This window comes from Kogia breviceps, chromosome 1 (assembly GCF_026419965.1).
Source record: "Kogia breviceps isolate mKogBre1 chromosome 1, mKogBre1 haplotype 1, whole genome shotgun sequence".
Taxonomy (NCBI): Eukaryota; Metazoa; Chordata; class Mammalia; order Artiodactyla; family Physeteridae; genus Kogia; species Kogia breviceps.
This window is the reverse complement of record NC_081310.1, coordinates 127,096,361-127,118,036: the sequence shown is the minus strand read 5'-3', so window position 1 is coordinate 127,118,036 and position 21,676 is coordinate 127,096,361. Positions and strand designations below refer to the sequence as shown.

The 21,676-nt window shown below is 38.0% G+C and overlaps 1 protein-coding gene and 1 long non-coding RNA gene across 5 annotated transcripts in view; both read right to left on the bottom strand.

Annotated features, from left to right (window-relative positions):
- Positions 1-21,676, bottom strand: part of DDAH1 (dimethylarginine dimethylaminohydrolase 1) — a 273,752-nt gene that overhangs the window by 161,669 nt on the left and 90,407 nt on the right. The gene's annotated exons all lie outside the window — the stretch shown is intronic.
- Positions 134-20,361, bottom strand: LOC136794963 (uncharacterized). Its single transcript, XR_010842456.1, has 2 exons — positions 20,290-20,361; positions 134-379 (listed from the first exon to the last, which is right to left on the bottom strand). It is a non-coding gene; the product is annotated as an uncharacterized lncRNA (long non-coding RNA).

The following is a 21,676-nucleotide window of genomic DNA, read 5'->3' as shown; positions in this document are numbered from 1 at the left end:
TGCTTGAAGGTGACTGGACTTGGTTTAGGCCTTGAATAATTTTTAGGATGTGAATAATTGGAAGGATAGAATGAGAATTCTAAGGAAAAGTATGTGCAAAAGCCAAATACGTGTTCAAGCAACAACAGATAGATCAGTTCAAATCCTGTATGTATTGGTTAAGATAATTCTAGATGCTGTAACAAAATGACCCCAACACATATAGTGGAATAAAGTTGATAGAAGTTCATCTCTTGTTCACTTAAAGGCTAACACAGAACGTCTTGATTGGTTCCTGACTCTTCTCCAAATAACATGCAGGGGTCTGGCCTTCTTCCATTTTGTGGCTCCAACACTTTCAAATATGGCATCCAAGTTCACCATGCTCACCTTCCTCAAGCTGAAAGAAAGTTACAGAGCATTCAACACCACATGTGAGAGGATTAATGGGCCAGGCCAGGAAGTGGTACATATTACCTCTGCTCACTTAGCTCTGACTGGGACTCAGTCACACAGCTTTAGTAACCAAAGGGAAGAGCTGGGAAATAGTCTTCTATGAGCCCAGAAAGTAGAGGAAACAGGTTGGGGAAACAGCTAGCTGGTTTATGTTCCAGAGTACAAAGGGGGAAATGAAAAATAAAGGTAGAAAGGTAGGCTAAGCTTTCATCACTTGAGCAGTGGACAGACATATGATGTGGGTCTGAGTGTAGCTTCTGAAACCAAACTTTGTGGGTGGAAGCTTGGCTCTGGTATTTTCTTGTTGTGTGATCTTAGTTGTGTTACTTAAAAGCTCTTTGCCTCCATATCATCCTAATTTATGAAACAGGAAACAGTGAATCCATTATCATAGGGTTATTACGAAGGTTAAAGTTAATAATACAAATGCTTAGAAAAGTGCCTAGGATAGTATCTAGTACCTAGTAGTTGCTCATTAAATATTATTCATTGACAGATTTTGAGGGTTTTTTGTTTTAGCTTTTGGGTTCTTGTTTGCTTTTTTGTTTTTGTTTAATTTTATCGGATTATAGTTGATTTACAATGTTGTGTTAGTTTCAGGTATACAGCAAAGTGATTCCATTATACCTATATTCATTCTTTTTCAGATTCTTTTCTCATACAGGTTATCACAGAACATAGAATTCTCTGTGCTATACAGTAGCATTGATAGGTTCAGAAGGCTTTGAACATGATTTCCTACCTAAGGCCAAACCACATACATCCATTGAATTATCAGAGTCATATAGGTATCTTAATGCTTTCCAGCAGAACCCATGGCCTTCCTAGGATGATAGACCAAATCTCACAAGTGTAATCATAGATTCAATACACATTTTTGAACCTTTGCGACATACCAGGTACTGGGGATGTAATTGTGAATTACACTGTGGGACTTATGGCCAAATTGCTCCTTTTTCTCTTCCACACGTTTCAAAATCTTTGTAACTAATTCCCTGTTTAAATTCCCCCTATTTGAAATACCTAGAGCTGTTTATATTCTCCTAGCTAGACACTGACTGATACAGAGGCAGTTTTTCTTTTCCATTGATAATATTTCTGGACCTGCATTTGAAGTCAATTTTAGATAGCAATTATTTCAGGATTAAAAGAGACATTCTTGCCTTACTCCTTTCTTACTCCATTTTTAGCAGATACAAGATTTGCTTTCACTGGGGTTGGGTGTTTGAGGGTAGGGGTTGGAGTCCTTAAAGAGAATGAGGGTTCAAGTGTCCTCATCCGTCCCAAGTACTAGAAATACTAGATCAAGTTAAATACCATAAGTCTGCATTTTTTTCCCATAAGTCTGCATTCTGACACTAAGTCCTGAGTGCTGCCAGATAAGAATCATTAAGTTTGACACAAAACGATTTACTGTGGAGGAAACCGACTGCTGCAGATTTCCTTTGACATACAAGCAGTGAGTTATGTTTGGTAGAATGGGCAGGCAGCATTTTACAAACTAGTAGATGGTTCCAGGGTCCTGGTTCCTAAAGTCAAGATGCATACCCTCCTAACCTTGGTTTCTTCAACTGTCACCTGGGAATTCATTCTTTAAAGAAATATTTACCAAGCACCTGCAACATGTATGGAAGAGAAATACATAAAAGCAGTGAATAAGGCATAATAAACCTGACTTTGACTCCTGGCCCTCCCGTATTCTAGTTGTGTAATCTTGGTGTGCCCAAGACCCATGCTTCACTATTTTCTGTCTTACTCTGAGCCCGAGAGGACTGACCTTCATCGACTGTATCACCTGGGATCCCGTTATTGTTGGCTTTGGCCAATGGGTGGCACTTACAGGAGATGGGAGGGCAAGAGGAAAGGAAGGCTAACATATTTATTCCTCTTACTCCCTTCCTGCTTTTTCATGGTTCTAGCAACAACCCTTCTATAACCATAACTTCTGTCTGGTGGTCCCTCTTTTTGGCAATTCTAGCTCCTGGCTGGGTTCTGATAACCCTATGTAACTACTTACATGGAAGTAGTAAAGAGCACACTTTAAAGTCCTCTTTTAAGCACACGACATTATGAAAATTAAAAAGGGGGCTTCCCTGGTGGCACAGTGGTTAAGAATCCGCCTGCCAATGCAGGGGACATGGGTTAGAGCCCTAGTCTGGGAAGATGCCACATGCCGCGGACCAGCTAAGCCCGTGAGCCACAACTACCGAGCCTGCGCTCTAGAGACCGCGAGCCACAACTACGGAAGCCCGTGAACCTAGAGCCCGTGCTCCGCAACAAAAGAAGCCACCACAATGAGAAGCCAGCGCACCACAACGAAGACCCAACACAGCCAAAAATAAATAAATAAAATAATTTTTAAAAAAAAAGAAAGAAAAAAAGGATGCAAAGAGAAGGCAATTCCGCATTTTCAGAAAGAGTATTTGGCAATATTCAATGCATAATGAGGCTGTGCTTAGGGCCATCCACCCTCACCAGCTTCTCAAAGTATTTTCTGGCACTGTGAATGCTGGTCAGAGTAGTTGCAGAAGGGATCAAGGGATCCAACATAACCGTGACGTAATGTTTGACGTAAAAATATCGATGAAAGCAGCAAAGTGAGAATTGCTAACTTCTATGCTCTGGAAAGAAGTGGTCAGTTTACTGCAGCTGAGCTTGAACTGCTTAATGATGTTCCTTAAATGATCTCCATCTAAGGGTGGTAATGACTTCCTGATTTTGCTAGTCTCCGTGTGCCTCAACATCCCTTATTGGTTCTCTTTACTCTGCCCACACCTCTAAAAACATTCTCCTTTTAAAGGAAATATTGGGTTGGCCAAAAACTTAGCTCGGTTAGTGAATACATTGTTCAATAAAGTTCTTCATGAAAATGAAAAATGTCTTTTATTTTTACTTAAAACCGAACGAACTTTTTGGCCAGCCCATGATCATTAAACATTCTCCTCAAAATTCTTAGCTGAGTATGCGATTTGTTTTTCACCAGGGACTTCACTTGTGTGAGTCATTTGAGTTTATGTGTAAAGTGGGTTGCATTGAAGCTGAAATTCGACAGCGTGTACAGGTGCCAGTGTTGCACCTGGCACCAAGAAGTACTCAATGAATGACAACCACTAATATTAGTAGCTATTGTGCTTTTGTGCCAGACACTATGATGAATACCAAAGTTGCCATCTACCTCTGTGTAAAATGCCCATTTCTACCACTCAACATACCCACGTCCTTTAAATGAGATAACGCATACGGTGCCTACCTCAGTAACAGGGCACAGTGTAAGCATTCAGTAAGTGCTCTTGGCTCTTCAAAGCTCACCCTCTCCCACACAAGCAACATTTCGCTTTTCTAAACTTCTGTAACTCTGTCTCTATTCTTCTTTTTATGCTGCTTATTACTTTCTCTTAGCAGTGTAATAACCCATAGATGCCAGAGTCATCTAGTTCATTATAACCACATCAGGGGCTAATGAGATCATCAAAGTATCCTGAAAAAGTCCAAAGTACTACATAAATGTATTGAATTTGAATAACAAGTTTGTGATGTATTATGATGATATGCAGACATTAGTGTGACCCTGCCATTTAATCTTTTTTTTTCAGTTTCTCAGAGCTTTTTGCAATATTATCTTTCCAGAAGTATTTTCATGATTATACCATACTCAAATATATGTTTGTGGGGATGAAATAGATTGAGGCTCTGATAAGTCCCCTTCATTTCCTTATGAAATGAAGTTGCTTCATTTTCTTATGAAGAGCAATGAAATGTTAGTTTTGCAATACCAGGGAATTGTCATGTTTGCTCATTTGGTATTAACCCACAATTGTTTTAACATAGGATTAGATCACACATGTCCCAGGAATTCTTCCAGCTTTCCTCTTTTGCTCAGTGATACTGCTCTCTCCTGGCTTCTTTTCTCTAGTTCTCTGTCTCTCTGCCTCTGTCTCTCTCTGATTCTGTTTCATTGCTTTTAAGTGTTGGTGTTTCCCAGAGGCTAGATCTCTAGCTTCACTCTTCTTTCCTCCAACTTTAAATGCTCCCTCCCATGGGTGGACTAATCTAGGCCCATGACTTCAAACCTCACCTCAATGCCATCTGTGCCCAAACTATCACTGCTGGTGCTGTGGTCTCTCCTGAGCTTCAGAACTGCCAGGGAGACATCCCTGTTTAGTCCCACAGGAACTCCAAAGTCAATATGCCCAGAACAGAGTTCATCGTGATCTGTCTAGTCTGCTCCTTCTCCACTTCCATTCTCTTGTCCATCCACACAGATTGTTGCTCAAGCCAGTTTACTGAAGCTTATTCTTAGCTTCAGTTTCTCCTTTGTCTACAAATTTAATCAGTCATGTCTGACAGATCAGTCTCCTTTAAATGGCTCAAATCCATCCATGTCTCTCCATCCACTCTGCCACCACCAAGTCCAGAATATAATCATTGGTCTCTTGGATTATTGCACAGCCCTCCTATCCAGAGTCGTCTTTCTAAATTGCAAATCTGACCATGCCACTCTCTTGCCTAAATCCTCCAGCGGCTTCCCAGTACCCTCAGAATGAAGTCCAAATGTCTTATCATGGCCCACAAGATACCCCTTCCCAACCTCATTCTGGTCACTTCCCCATTTTTCTCTTATGTGGGCCTCTGCACATCATATTCTATCACCTGGAACGTGCTTGACCCCATCCCTGCTTGAGCAACTCTTAATCCTTCTTTAAGACTCAGGGAAGACACCACCCCTTCCAAGAAGCCTTCTCCCCCTCCCCTGCCCCAGTCTGTACGTGGTAAATGCATAAATGGGGAGTTTGCAAGCCTTTAGTGGTTTTATGGATAGTCTCACCATCCCTGTTCCCTGAACACTTACTGCTGAGGTGGTTGTTACACATTTCTTATTTCACCCTTCGTCTATTTTCTCCTCTGAATCATCTTTTCTCAGATCCTCCTCTTTATGAATCCACTTTTCTCACTCTTCATTCCACTTATCTATTGCTACATAACAAACCACCCCCAAACTTAGGGGCTGGAAACAATCTTTTTATTTTGCTGATGATTTGTGGATCAGGAATTTGGGAAAGGCTTATCCAGGTGGTTCATCTCAGATCCTCACGGACTTTGTTGGGGCAGCTGGAGCTGGAGGGTCCACTTCCAACATGGCTCCCTCACTCACATCTCTGCTGCTTCCCTGTTCCTTGGCCTCTCTCTCTCTCCATGGGAATAAATCTCTTCCTTCAGGGCCTCTCCATGTGGCTTGGGCTACTCACAGCATGGTGGTCTCAAAGTAGTCTCCCTTCTTAATTAGCAGTTGGCTTCCTAGTGGTGATAAGTGGATGCTGCCAGGCCATTTAAGGGCTACACACAGAACTAGTATGGCATCATGCCTGCCATCCTGTATTGGACAAAGCAGTCAAAGACCTGTCCAGATTCAGAGAGGAATTAGACACCACTTCTCAATAGAAGGAATGCCCATCATTAATCAACCACATTCTTATTCTCCAGTTCTGTTATTATTCCAGTATAGTATTTCTATAACTTTTTCAGAGAATTTGCCTTCCATTTCCTGAAGTTTCTAACTTTTCTTTTATTAAAATCAGGGTCCATACTATAGATTTATTTACAGAACTAGCTCAATTTACTGACTAGTGCTAGGCACTAGTGCTGTCTTGTGTGGAAGATGGCTATTAATTAAACACCATATAATTCAATACTTACAAACTAAGTGCTAAAAAGGGAAAGGACTGGATACCCTGGGCATGTATAATAACAAAAATCCCATCTGTCTGGGTATCAAGAGAGGCTTTCCTGAGGAGGTGACTTTTGAGCTGAGACTTGAAGTCTGGGTAGGTATTAATTAAGATTGGAGAGAACATTCCAAACTAAGGGAGCATATGAGCAAAGACAAAAACTGAGAGGGAGCTCATCAATGAATTTGGTAAAGATGCAGGATACAAAATTAATACACAGGGGCTTCCCTGGTGGCGCAGTGGTTGAGAATCTGCCTGTTAATGCAGGGGACACGGGTTCAAGCCCTGGTCTGGGAGGATCCCACATGCCGCGGAGCAACTAGGCCCATGAGCCACAACTACTGAGCCTGCGCGTCTGGAGCCTGTGCTCCGCAACAAGAGAGGCCGCGATAGTGAGAGGCCTGTGCACCGCAATGAAGAGTGGCCCCCGCTTGCCACAACTAGAGAAAGCCCTCACATAGAAATGAAGATCCAACACAGCAAAAATAAATAAATTAATTAATAAACTCCTATCTCCAACATCTTCTAAAAAAAAAGTTAATACACAGAAATGTCTTGCATTCCTATACACTAACAATGAAAGATCAGAAAGAGAAATCAAGGAAACAATCCCATTTACCATCCCATCGAAAAGAATAAAATACCAAGAAATAAACCTACCTAAGGAGGCAAAAGACCTGTACTCAGAAAACTAGAAGATACTGATGAAAGAAATAAAAGATGACACAAACAGATGGAGTGATTCTTGGATTGGAAGAATCAATATTGTGCAAATGACTATACTACCAAAGCAATCTACAGATTCAGTGCAATCCCTATCAAATTACCAATAGCATTATTCACAGAATTAGAACAAAATATTTTACAATTTGTATGGAAACACAAAAGACCATGAATAGCTAAAGCAATCTTGAGGAAAAAAAAAAAACAGAGCTGGAGGAATAAGGATCTCTGACTTCAGACTATACCACAAAGCTACAGTAATCAAAACAGTATGGTACTGGCAAAAAAACAGAAATACAGATCAATGGAACAGGATAAAAATTCCAGAGATAAACCCATGCACTGATGGTCACCTAATTTGTGACAAAGGAGGCAAGAATATACAATGGAGAAAACACAGTTTCTTCAATAAGTGGTGCTGGGAAAAACTGGACAGCTACATGTAAAATAATGAAATTAGAATACTCCCTAACACCATACACAAAAATAAACTCAAAACGGATTAAAGACCTAAATGTAAGGCTAGACACTATCAAACTCTTAGAGGAAAACATAGGCAGAATACTCTGACATAAATCACAGCAAGATCTTTTTTGATCCACCTCCTAGAGTAATGAAAATAAAAACAAAAATAAACAAATGGGATCTAATTAAACTTAAAAGTTTTGCACAGGAAAGAAAACCATAAACAAAACAAAAAGACAAACCACAGAATGGAGGAAAATATTTGCAAATGAAGCAACTGACAAGGGATTAATCTCCAAAATATACAAACAGCTCATGTAGCTCAATATAAAAACAAATAAACAAATAACCCAATCGAAAAATGGGTGGAAGATCTAAATAGACATTTCTCCAAAGAAGACATACAGATGGCCAAAAAGCACATGAAAAGATGCTCAACATCACTAATTATTATAGAAATGCAAATCAAAACTACAATGAGGTATCACCTCACACCGGTTAGAATGGCCATCAGCAAAAAATCTACAAACAATAAATGCTGGAGAGGGTGTGGAGAAAAGGGAACCCTCCTACACTGTTGGTGGGAATGTAAATTGTTATAGCCACTATGGAGAACAGTATGGAGGTTCATTTAAAAACTAAAAATAGTACTACCATATGACCCAGCAATCCCACTCCTGAGCATATACCCAGATAAAACCATAATTCAAAAAGATACATGGGGCTCCCCTGGTGGCGCAGTGGTTGGGAGTCCACCTGCCGATGCAGGGGACGCGGGTTCGTGCCCCTGTCTGGGAAGACCCCACATGCCGCCGAGCGGCTAGGCCCGTGAGCCATGGCCGCTGAGCCCGCATGTCTGGAGCCTGTGCTCCGCAACGGGAGAGGCCACACAGTGAGAGGCCCGTGTACTGCAAAAGAAAAAAAAAAAAACAATACATGTATCCCAATGTTCACTGCAGCACCATTTACAATAGCCAGGACATGGAAGCAATGTAAATGTCCATCAGCAGAGGAATGGATAAAGAAGATGTGGTACATATATACAATGGAATATTACTCAGCCATAAAAAAGAACAAAATAATACCATTTGCAGCAACATGGATGGACCTAGAGATTGTCACACTGAGTGAAGTAAGTCAGACACAGAAAGACGAATATCATATGATGTCACTTATATGTGGAATCTAAAAAAAAGGGTACAAATGAACTTATTTACAAAATAGAAGCAGAGTTACAGATGTAGAAAATAAACCTATGGTTACCAGGGCCTGGCGGGGGAGGGATAAATTGGGAGATTGGGATTGACATATACACAGTATTGTATATATACACACTACTGTATATAAAATAAATAACTAATAAGAACCTGCTGTATAGCAAAGGGAACTCTACTCAATACTCTGTAATGGTCTATATGGGAAAAGAATCTAAAAAAAAAGAGCGGATATATGTATATGTATAACAAATTCACTTTGCTGTACACCTGAAACTAACACAACATTGTAAATCAACTATACCTCAATAAAAATTTTTTTTCAAAGTGAGAGGGAGCTTAATGTGTTTGAGGAAATTTTTAAAAAATTCCATGTGCTACAGCTGGAATGTGGGTGACATTGTTAACCCTGTTTGAAAAGTGAGGAAATTGAGGGTCAGCGCCCGGCTGAGAGCATGATACCAAGAGAAGGCTCCACCATGTGTGCTTCCCCATTGGTGGGGAGTTTGCCCTCAGGTCTCTCCTTCAGCCTTTTACAACTAGAAGAGCATCCCCTACAAACCTAGTGATGTCTTACTTGAGAGTTATCCAGAGTCAGAGAAATCAGCATGAAAAATCACCCTAAGAAAACATTATCTGCAGAAAATATAACACATCCTGGTAGTATTACAGACAAGAGTATAGTTTAAAAGTAAATCAAGACTAACTCATGCAAAGATTATCTAATTTAGAAACAACATATGATTCATACTACTATCTCCATTAGTCTCATTATATATAAATAATTATATATGTATGTATGTATATATATAACTTTTATGTGAAAGCTAGAAGAAAATGGTAATTTGTGTTCATACAGGCCACATATGTAACCATTTACTAAATTTTCCAGAGAATTTATTTGAACATCCCAGCAAATCAGTATATGCATCAGGACAAAATGCTGCACAGATTATCTATAAGTTACTGGTCTAGGATATTTTATGTTTTTATACCCCAGTACATGGGCTTCAATTTCTGTTCAGTTCTTAAGTTATTTTTAATGTATTTTTTAATATTTGAAAAAAATTAACTGTGCCATCTGCCAATTCAAAAGTGAGAAAAAAAATTTAAAAGACCTTTAAAGAAAGACTTTTTCAAAAATATAGAAGGAAAAAAAAGCAAGAAAACTGCCTTGGAAAGCAATTTTTCTTGTGGAAATGCTGTAATAGTTTACATCATTTTAGGGGGAAATGGGACAAGAATATTATATAGAAAAATCAGAATCACACTTTTATGGAAAATCCATGGGTTCCCACAAAAAGACCACACAATGCAACTTTAAGCAGAAAGGAAAGAGATTTCAACACTAATTTGCTTTTTGCCAAGAACTTTCTGACACCCTACTTAATTTTAGAAATTATCCTTTCAGGTATACTCTCCCTTTTGTGACTTTGTTAATGTTTCTTGAGCTTTACAATATCATCTGCCTCATTGCAATATGTTTCTGATTCTCATCGCAAATGTTCATCCCTGGTAAGGTGCACTTCAGGAGAAGAGGCTGGACACTGTCAGCAAAGACTGATGAATGTCAACTGATGAAGAATGAACTGTTAACATTTTGGGGAGTAGTCTTCAGGGCTTTATATCGGTCTACAATATCACATTCTATATAATTTTATATCACTTTATAATATTTATCCTAAGGAATATGGTGAAAATAATACACCCTTTAAAAGGAATTCTAATTTCATTGCCCTTTGAAAATTTAAACATAATTTTTATTTTGCTTTAATTTGTGTTTTGCTTTTGAAAGATTCATTGTTTGTTATCGCCCAAGAGGTAGTAACTGAAAAGCTTAAAGTAGTTAATAACCTGAGTTTATTTTTCCTCCCTCTTGTTTTCCTTTTATAAAAGAAAAAAACCAGAAGGAAATTAAATGCTTAATTAAATCAAATGAATTAACTGAACACTAGTATTACCATGACCAGTGTTTGCACCACTAATTGCTTATTGAGTATTACGACAGTGTTCACACAGTCTGAACATAGAACAGGTTTGGCCACGAATCAAAACAGGCAGTTTTAGTTCTACATGGTATGGAAACAGGTATTCTGCAGGTGGAGCCCATGTGAGTATCATCACAACACCAGACAATTAAATATTGCTAGTTCAGTTTGATAGGCTTTGTTTTCATCCCTTTAGGGTGAAAATGGTGCTTGTAGTCCCCATCGGCTTGGCCCTGCTTGGGAGAGAGTCCTGTTGAGCTGGCCTAATCACATTTCCTGGAAGAGTTCACATAGATCTGATTTGGAAATTTCCAGAAATGACTATGTCCTTCTTAACGCACACTGGAATCTAAGAAGATAATATTTCCTTGTCACATTGTTCTAAAGCAGACATTCAATTACATTCAAAGAGCACATCTGCTCTCAGAGGAACAACTGTGAGCAATTAAAAGAGAAAACAACACATAACAAAACAGCTAACTTCTTCAGGAGAATGGGAGAATGTAACCAATGTGGAGAGTTCAACGCTTCTATCCTCAAAGGGTGGTATAGTCTCAATTCAACACAGAGGTTCTTCAGCGCTCCCCCTCCCACCCCTCATGCTGTCAATCAGCGGCTCCAGTTCCTGTGGGGTCTCTCCCAGCCTAGGGTTAAAATGCTCCCTTCCACAACCAAGATGTATTCACACTGGAGTTCATTCTTTCAGATTCTCCCTAAGCATCTAATTAAACCTAATAAACCTATTTGTGCTAGGATTTTACTAGATGAAAATAACTTTAATCAATTCAATACCTTTTACTGAGTGACTTAAGTGTGCTAGGCACTGTGGTTAATAATCTGCTTAAGAAACAGTTTCTCTATTCATTAAAAAAATCGGGAACAACTGGGAAGCCCTACTGAAGCAGTTAAATAAATCATGTTATATCCATAACTGTGGGATACACTGTAGCCACTCGGAAGAATGCTTTTGAAAATACTGCTTCCATTCATTATGGATGTCAACTAAACTTACTGTGGTAATCATTTGATAATATATACACCTTAAACTTATACAGTGTAGTATGTCAATTATATCAATAAAATTGGAAAAAAAGGCAATAATGCTTTAGTATGATCCCAGTTTTATTTTTTAAATGTGCATAGGAAAAAAAGACAATGAAATAAAATAGTAACTTTGGTTATCTTTAAGAAATGGGATTATATATGATTTTAATTTTCTTCAAACTTCTATGTACTTTCCAATTTTCTTCAAGGAGCATATACTGTGTTATAATCAGAAAATAAACAATTTAACAAGAAGACAATAGACAATTTCTCTGTGGAAGAGTTGTCAGTCTAGTCCAGATAATACTTGATTAAAAACTATAATGTATGTTATGTTATGGTAAATGTTGTCATTTTGCACAGGGTGTTATGAGAACATTTAATCACCCATATAGGTGACGGAATATTTAATATGATACTGCCCCCACTGATTTTGTAAATGTATTTAGTATTGTAAGGAAATATACAGCTCTCAATTCCATATCGAAAATCTTTAGTGCCAGATGTGTTTCAAAACTTAGACTTTTTTGGATTTTAGAAATAATGTGGTGAGAGCTTCCCTGGTGGCACAGTGGTTAAGAATCCACCTGCCAATGCAAGGGACACGGGTTCAAGCCCTGGTCCAGGAACATCCCATATGCCGCAGAGCAACTAAGCCCATGCACCACAACTACTAAGCCTGAGCTCTAGAGCCACGTGCCACAACTACTGAGCCCGTGTGCCACAACTACTGAAGCCCACGTGCCTAGAGCCCACACACCTCAACGAAGAGCAGCCCCCGCTCGCCGCAACTAGAGAAATCCTGCACATAGCAATGAAGACCCAATGCAGCCAAAAGTAAATAAATAAAATTTAAAAAAATAAACACACTTCACAAACATTTTAAAGCATAAAAAAATACGCTTTAAAAATATGTAGGTCTTCTAAGTCGAAGTAATATTAATAGAACTGGCAAAAATGCATTTCTCAGTACTTTTTAAAAGGCTGTCTCTAAGCCAAACATTTCCTAATCACTCTTGGACGAATATGGGCAGCTAAGTGACCAAAAATCTGTGGTTTCAGTCCTTAACTCTAAAACCGCTGAGTTTATTGATATATAGACAGTTCAGAAAAAATTTATTTCATATATATATATATATATATATATATATATATATATATACATAATGTGGGGTGTTTTTTTTTCAACCTTTGTAGTATAATGTGTGCAGTGTCTGAGCTAATATTGCATGCCACTGAGGACAAGTAGCAATTTCCATGAAGTGACAGAGAAGCATTTCAGGGGGAAAAAATGCCAAGGATGATTCATTTGAAATCAACCTTGAAAGTTTTCCTGCTGACGAGGCTGACAGAAGGGAGGACTAGGACAAAGGTTAAATTCTTCAGTTCTAGGAAACTGCTTTGTCTTTAGGGCTTACTCTTCCAAGCTCTGCTAGTCTATCAAGACAAACCATTTAATTTTCTCCTGTGGATACAAGATTGTCCACAGTCAGACTAACCATACAGAGCTTTTGACAGAAAAAGGAATTTCTCCATGGTTCTACAAACCATGCAGTCAATGAATGTTGATTTATTAATGCAAGTTGACCATCAATATCTAAATTCCACAATAATCTCTCGAAATAATGATTTCGCATCATTACCACCTTCTCTTTGAGTAACCTAACTACCAGTATTTAGAAAATTGATTGATTTGACTTCCTGTATGTCTTTTCAGCCTCTGGCTGGAGTCATAAAAGCAGAAACATGGCCCTAGGGTAAAAGCAGGTGAGCAACTTAAGAGACATATGTACTTTGTGAGTCATTGGGAATTGGTGATTTTGAACATTTTCATTACTGCTTTCACATAATACTAAACTCTTCTTAGCAACTGATACAGGCTGCAGTGTGCTATGAATAGCACAACCAGAGCTTCAGTGAGTTTTTTTTCATGTTAAATGCACATTTATCAGCTTACTATAGATTCTTGTCTTCATAATCATCGAACTGAAAAATTATTAGCTGTTTAATATCATATAATGCTGTGTAAGTGTCATAAAAATAAATTAAGGACACTTGGGTCTTATCTTCTGGGACCTTACAATTTTGAACAGATGATGATGACAAACAAAGAGAAACACATAAGCTATACAATAAATAATTGCATGAATTAAATAGATAAAACATTATGTTGAGAACAAACAAGACAGTTAACCTAGGTAGACTTTTTAGTTGATGAGTGAAGAGGCAATTATAGAAGCAACCCACAGGGAACTGAGTTTTAAAAGGGCCTAATTATTTAATTAAGACACTTTTTCCTGGAGGAGGGCAAATCCAGAGATTTTGCAGATTTGGTAAATGCAAAATAACTAAACTTCTTGGGTGGGAGAAATATTCCAGAACTTCTATTCTTTTTATCTCCAAAACTTACAATAAATGGCATGAGAACTAAGGTCCAGCAAATTCTGTTGGATTTAAGTTTTGCCTTCAACCACATGTCGCTAAGAGCAAATGTGCTATTGATATTAAGAAAAGTGTCAGGACTAAGCTCAAATGTATATTGAACTTAGGCTTGTGACAGTGCTTATTACTATAGAAAATGTTTTGGTTTGCCTTTTTTTTAGGGGAGCACAAATAATTTTTTTAATGAAAAAACAATCTCTGAAACAAAGAACATATACATTATTACATGTATTACAGCGGCATTATTTTACATTTTTGCAAAATGGAGGATAGTTGCATTCTCCTATCTCCTTCTGCATTCAATCTATTGCAAATCTTTTTTTAAAAAAATAACAATTGTGTATTTTAAAGGAGTACAACACCATGTTTTGATGTACATATACATAGTGAAATGATTACTACGGTCAAGCTAATTAACATATCCACCTCCTAACACATTTAGCATTTGTGTGTGTGTGTGTGTGTGTGTGTGTGTGTGTGTGTGTGTGGTGAAGGCACCTGAAGTCTACTCTTTTATCAAATTTCTAGTATACAATACAGTGTTATTAACTATAGTCATCATGCTATACATTAGATCTCAAGATACTATAGAAAATGAATACTAACAGATATATCAATGGACACAGCATCAGTAGGACAATTAAAGTCAATAAACTCTGGAAACAAGTTATTCTGAGGCCATATTTATACAAATATGTCTTAATATGGGGAAGTTCAAGCATTTATTTTTATCTACTCTGTTTAGGGTAAACTGAATTAACAAAAAATAGTGGGCCTAATTCTAAAATTTGTCTCACTAGTGGCTTATTGACACAGCTGAAATGCTCCAAAATCAGCTCCCTTAGTTTGGAAAGTGAATTCTTTCAGCTAAGAAATATGAATGATTTGTTTTCTGCAAATTTCACGTTTTAAAAGGGCATCTTTGAGAAAGACACATGAGAAAGGTATCTAATTTACAAAGTGATAGAGATTACCCTGCTATCACTCTTGCTCCCTGGCAAGCAAACGTGGATCTGAGGTTCTAGCCGAAGGCTCACTTCCACAAGGCAGTATCTATACATATGTAACTTACTTTACCACAAAGCATAAGAAATGTGGTTTTCTGGAGATAAGGATGAAAATCCACTGGATTGAGAGCTGTCATCTATGCTTTAAAATGCTAGAAATAAAATGCACTTAAACAGAGGAGATCCTTATAGAGATACTTTAGTTTGGGGATGTCCAGCAGACTTTTCAAACCACACACCAAAAAAATCTACAGAACTGAATGCATTCCAAAAAATCAAAAGGCTCATGGAGAATTGTCATGACAGAACTCAGTTCTCACAAATCAATCAGGGGTTGAATAATACATTTACAATGCAGAGTTAGAATCCTCCTGTGAAGCATTTTTCCTCAGCATTGGATAGGATTTTATTAGAGAGTACTATGATATTTTTGTCTTTAACATTTCAGCCAGACTGTATATTTACTCATTCATTCAACCATCAAGTGCCTACTGAATATCAGCATTGGGAATGCAAAATGAATATGCTATGGCTCCTGAACTTCTTGAATCTAAGAGGAAGGAACAAGCACATAGAAAATCTCAATGGGGTTCAATAAATACAGGATGATGTCAGGAAAAACACTATCTCCATTTGGAGGGGCTTCATCAAAAGGAAAAAATAGAAGGATGGTCCAGGCAATGGAAATGGCATTTACAAAGGCATGGAGACAGAAAAAAAGCACTTCGGAGTCATGGCAAAACAACTCAAAATGAGTCAATTGGTGTAGAGAGATACGTGGAGGCTAGATGACCAATGGAGAAGAAATCTTTGATAGATGGTAAACAGAAATGAAAAGACCATAATTACATTTAAGGACAACTCTTTGAGGTAGTAATGATATAATGTCTCTAGAACAACTGGATTCTTAATTGGCCAAAGCAGTTGTGAGAAAGTTATATCTTTGTCCACAGAAGAGAGATTGATCTCTTTCAAATGAATGATAGGTCCTTTTCTCAGCAGTTGCATCCTTGAATATAGGATCAACCACCTAGGGAAGTTGAAGGAGGAGGCATTACGCTCAGAGACAATCTGGGCATTACCGAGGGAGGACTTGAGAACCTGTGGCTATCATCTTTCAGTCAAATGCATGCATGTGGGGTACTTCAAGCTCTACTGGCAGTAACAAATGCAGATCCAAGAAAGGGGCAGTAGATGATAAGAACAGTCTATATTGTCATGGGGATTATTAAAGAACTGACTGGGAAAGCAATTTAATATAATTAATAGTTCAAATTCCTTCATCTTCAAATTGTGCCTGCATCAAATGTCAGCTTCTGCTATAATTATTCTGCTAATAAGCAATCTTCTTTCAATGTAAACAATATTTTCCTTATATCAATATAATCTTGTTTTTCCAAAGAAAATGTTTTTGTTATTATTTTTAATACATTTTATTTATTTAATTTCTTGAAGTGGTAGCACATTCACATACTTCAAGCATGAAAAATATAAAACGATGTACAGCAATGTCTCTTTTCCAGCCCTGTCTTCTATCTGCCAAATTCCTATCCCCTTAAAAGTAACCAACATTATTAGTTTCTCATTTACTTCCCAGGATTTTTAAATTGTATATACAAGCCAGTACAAGTATAGATTATGTTCCCTTCTTTTTCTAACCCCAATAGTACACTATTTTGGCACCCTTTTCTCCCCACTTAAAAATAAATATTGGAGGGCTTCCCTGGTGGCGCAGTGGTTGAGAGTCCGCTTGCCGATGCAGGGGACACAGGTTTGTGCCCCTGTCCGGGAAGATCCCACATGCCGTGGAGCGGCTGGGCCCGTGAGCCATGGCCGCTGAGCCTGCGCTCCGCAACGGAAGAGGCCACAACAGTAAGAGGCCCGCGTACCACAAAAAAAAAAAAAAATTAAAAAAAAAAACTTGGAGATTGTATTAGTCAGTTCAGGCTCCCATAACAAAATCCCATACACTCGGTGACTTAAATAACAGAAATTTATTTTCTCACAGTTCTGGAGACTGGAAATCATAGACCAGGGTGCCAGTACGGTCAGGTTCTGTGGAGAGCTCTTTTCCTGGCTTGCGGACAGCCGTCTTCTCACTGTGTCCTCACATGGTGGAGAAAGGCAGCAAGCTCACGGGTGTCTCTTATTATAAGGGCATAAGGGCAGCAGTCCCACCATGAGTGCCCCACTTGCACGACCTCATCTAACCCTAATTACCTCCCAAAGGCCCTATAACCAAATATCACACTGGGGGATTAGGGCACCAACATATGAACTTTGGGGAGACACAAACAACTTAGTCCACACAGAGATCTTTCCATATAAGACATAAGACATTCTTTTTTTTTTACAGCTATGCAGTATGCTATTGTTACATAATATATCTTTAAGGTTGGAACTGGCAAAACTGGAGTTGTCTTTAATCATTCTTTGTTAATAGGAGCTGCAGAAAAGTGTTAGGGACTGATAGGTGATGTTTCTGATGAGGGTCCACATAGGCTGGAATTATTATATCCTGATGATTGCTAGAAAAGTATCAAAACTCAAGCAATATGTTCAATATACATTCATTAGCTCATCACTAGATTCTCAAAACCTCAGCTTTCTAAATCAAATATGTTAGAAATGTTGTTCTAATATGAAGATACTTATTTGAAGATGCAAATTATATTAATAAAATATACAGCTATGCAATGTATTTTTGCTATGTCACTGCTTACAAACAATAGTCAGCTTACACTTGACTGTTACTTGTTAGGCCATTCTAAACACATTAGTGTATACTGGGGTTATGAGAAGGGTACTTGTGTAGAAGAAGATTTAGTGATCTCTATAATTAAAGTTCAAATAGTTATTCCTGTCAGAAATGGGAAAGAATCAAGAATGGGAAGAGAGAAAAAGGATGGCCACAGAAAGCTTCTGGACAACCTCACTGAAAGCAAAATAATAGACTGTGTGCTACTCCAGCAGTCTGAACTATACTACCTGAAGGAAGAGAGACAAAGTGAAAGTAGGTGAATAGAACAATGTGTCCTTAAAATATGGTTTAAATTGGATTCGGGGATAAGGGAGAGAGAAGAATCAAAGATCAAACACAAGGCTTTAAGCCTAAATGACTGGGTAGAAAAGTGATACTGTTGGCTGAGATAGGGTAGAAGATACCTAGGATGGGGTAAAAGTTTATTTTAGTATACATTATGTTTGGCGGCTGGTGAGATATGTAGGTTAAAATTATCAGCAGTCATTTAACAAAGACACTGTTGTGAAGAGAGAGATCTGGAAGTGCTTTCAAGAAGTATTTGAGAACGAGAGAGGGGAGGCAGAGGAAGAAGAAGCAAGGACAGAACGATGGAGACCACTCACATTCAGAGACAGAAGGAAAAAGATGACTGTTAAAATGTGAGTCGTCAGAGAGAGAGAAAGTAAACCAAGGTAGTGAGGTTATAGAAACCAAGAGGAGGGCCTAGTCAACTGTGTCACATGCAAGAAGAAAGACAAGCAGTGATATGAACCCCCGGACAGTAAGTTAGGAGAATGAGGTCAGATTTTAAGATATTAAATAATGAATTGAATAGTGAGAAATTAAAGGCAACAAATACTTTATATTGACTTTTTGTAGATGATTGTGGGGTAAAGGAGAAAGATAGGATAACAGTGATATTGTATCATATTTGTATTCCACTTTAGGGCAACCATGTACTTCCCCATACATTATCCCTTTTGATGATATCTCAAGGAGATAGTCTTGTAGGTAGATAAGTGGGGAGAGATGCATCAGAGAGGAATAATTGGAGATACAAATAGAAGATGAAGTAATGGATGGAGTTAGTTTTCTAAGGAAGTGGAAGAGGGAACAATTTAGTGCTGGAAAAGGGTAGGGATACCTCTAGTTTTGAAACGGAAAGAAGAAAAAGTGTGAGTTGGTGAAAGAACATTTTCAAGGTAAAAATAATTTAGAGAGATTCATGACTCAAGACCTGAAAGTAATCAAAGTAACCTTGAATTGAGGGCCCAACTGACAGGAGAAATGTGAAACAAGTGGGGAAATGATGATGTTGGCATAAAAAGTCAAAACACTGACTCTACTCAGTCACAAGTTCTCCAGATCTCTTATACAATACAGTAGTCCTCCCACTAACACAATGGTGAGTGGACATTGAAAGTACTGGAGCCAAGAACAAACAGTTCAGTGTCTTAAACAACCCAGCAAAGACTTCAAGAGAAGCTCATCCACTATGAATTCAATTTACAAGTCTGCTTTGAGTTCCCATCCACAGCCCACTCTACAGGAAGCAAAAACTTTAAGCAAATTGTTAGAATAATGCATTCCTACAGGACATGACATCCTGAAGTTTTTCAAACAACAGCGATGTCACCCTCAATCACCCTCTTTAGAGGTCTGCTTTTTCTAAGATAGTACCCAAGTGTTTATAACTTTCTCCATTAAAAGGTATGTATACTAAGAAATAAATTTAAGTTTTTAACTCTAGGAACCAACATACTGGGAGACAAAAGTATGATAGGCTTCCTTTCTTGGCTGAAAAGAATGGACATGTCCATTCAGGTCTTGCAGTATCTTAGCTAGACATCCTGAGATTCTAGTCTTTTGGCTCTTTGAATCAACTCTACCGTTAAAATATTAATTACTCTATTACCTCTGATAGAAGATAAAGGTTACTATTTTGGTGTGCCCAGTGCACGTCTTTCCACAGGAAAAAAATGCTAATGAAAACGGCAGATATGTGCTCTCAATTGAACCAATCATATTACCCTATCTTCCTGGTTGTGATTGGTTTGGGAAGGAATATATGACCTAACTTGGCCCCATGAAAGTCATTCTTGGGATTGTTTTCAGACTGGAGCCAAAGAGGAAAAATATCTTTCTTTTCTGATAGAAGAGATGCTAGGATGAGATGAGAGACCAAGGTTGATAGGAGCCATGTGCCCCATGGCATGGAGAAAGCCATCTGCAAAGAGCACCAGACACCCTGGTTAGAAATAGAGTGTGAGCCCTGAAAGTGTTCCTGCCACAGAATCCAGACACCCCTAGGACCAGTTCCCTACATCATGTGTTTGGGTTATACCAGCCAACAAGTTCTCCTTTTCGTTTGAGCAAGTTAGGATTCAGTCATTGGCAAACCAAAGTGGCCCAACTTGTGCACAGAATATCTTATACTTACAATGTGTTCAATAAATATATATTGCTTATCTGGTTGCTTTGATGTCAGTGCTTTTTCTGTACCTTTTGCTTCTGCACTTTCTCTGTGTTCTACAACTTCATTCTCAATAAGGCTTGATCAAAAGTAAGGCTGCAATTTTCCAGTAATAATTGGGTGCCCTAGCCCCACAATACTGGCAAAGGTCATTTACTATGTCTGTGTCTCAGTTTCTTAATTTGCAAAATATGGCAAATAATAACCGCAGCTATTTTTTTAGCAACCCCTATATTCCAGATACTGGCCTAATGCTTAACGTATATTATTCTAATTCCTACAGCAATTTTCTAACACATGCATAATGATCCCCATTTTATAGATGAGGATGCTGAGATGCAATGAGTTTAAATGAACTGACCAAGGTCATACAGCTTGAGTGACATAATTCTGATTCCTACCCAGGTTAGTCTGAGTCTGTATTTTTTCCAATGTCCTCTGATGCCTTGCTTATTTAAAAAGCTTATGTGTGTAATCAGATAATGCAAGTAAAATTGAAAATGGTGAAAAATCATTCTCCAATTGACAACAAAAAATGTGGAAGTGGGCCCAAATATTAGCAAGGAAGATTTAGGTTAAGGAGAACATTCTGACTACCTCAATTATGGCATTTAGAAACAGTAATTGAAAAAAACGAGTGCTGAATCTCATATAAATAAGAAATTTTATGAAGAGAGAAAGTACAGTCAAGATTCTGTTCCATGTCTGAAGCCTCAGTAAAACTCAGAAGGACATAAATAAGCAAGCTTTGCTAAGCTAGGGAGAACCGAACCTCTTCTCATTTTCCCCATGGAACCATCAATACCTAGGACCTGGTATTTCCTTTGTGGTCCTGTTGATGAAGTGTGCTTATAAGATATGAACAGTTTGACTTACAGATCTGAATGCTAACATCAGTAGTGTTTGGAAAAAATATGTAGTGATGCTGTCTATGTACCATTAAAATATATGCAAATCCTATTTTTGTAAAGTTTAACTAAAAGAAGGAAAAGACCAAGTCTATGTATTGAATGACATTTTGTAGTAAAACTCTTGTGTTCTTCAAGCTATAATTACTATTTCAAATAACTTCAAGGAAACCACATTATGAACTACCTGTTTTATGTCCATTTTCTTCATTAGACTGTGAATGTTTTGGGAACAGAAATTGTGTCTTACTCATCTTCTTATCTCTAGAATCTAACATAGGTGAAATATGGCCTAGGTTACATTATAATTTTCATGGGTCCTAGGAACTTTCATTTTCATGGACCTCTTCCTCCATAAAAATTGTATTTTATACCTTGGTATAAAGATGAATATATTAGTATTACATATTTTAATATTTTCTTCGACCTAAGAGTTTACTTTTTTCTTTTGGTTTTAAAGGAAATTAAAACATTTGCACAGGTCCCTAAAACTATTGCTATGCCAGGT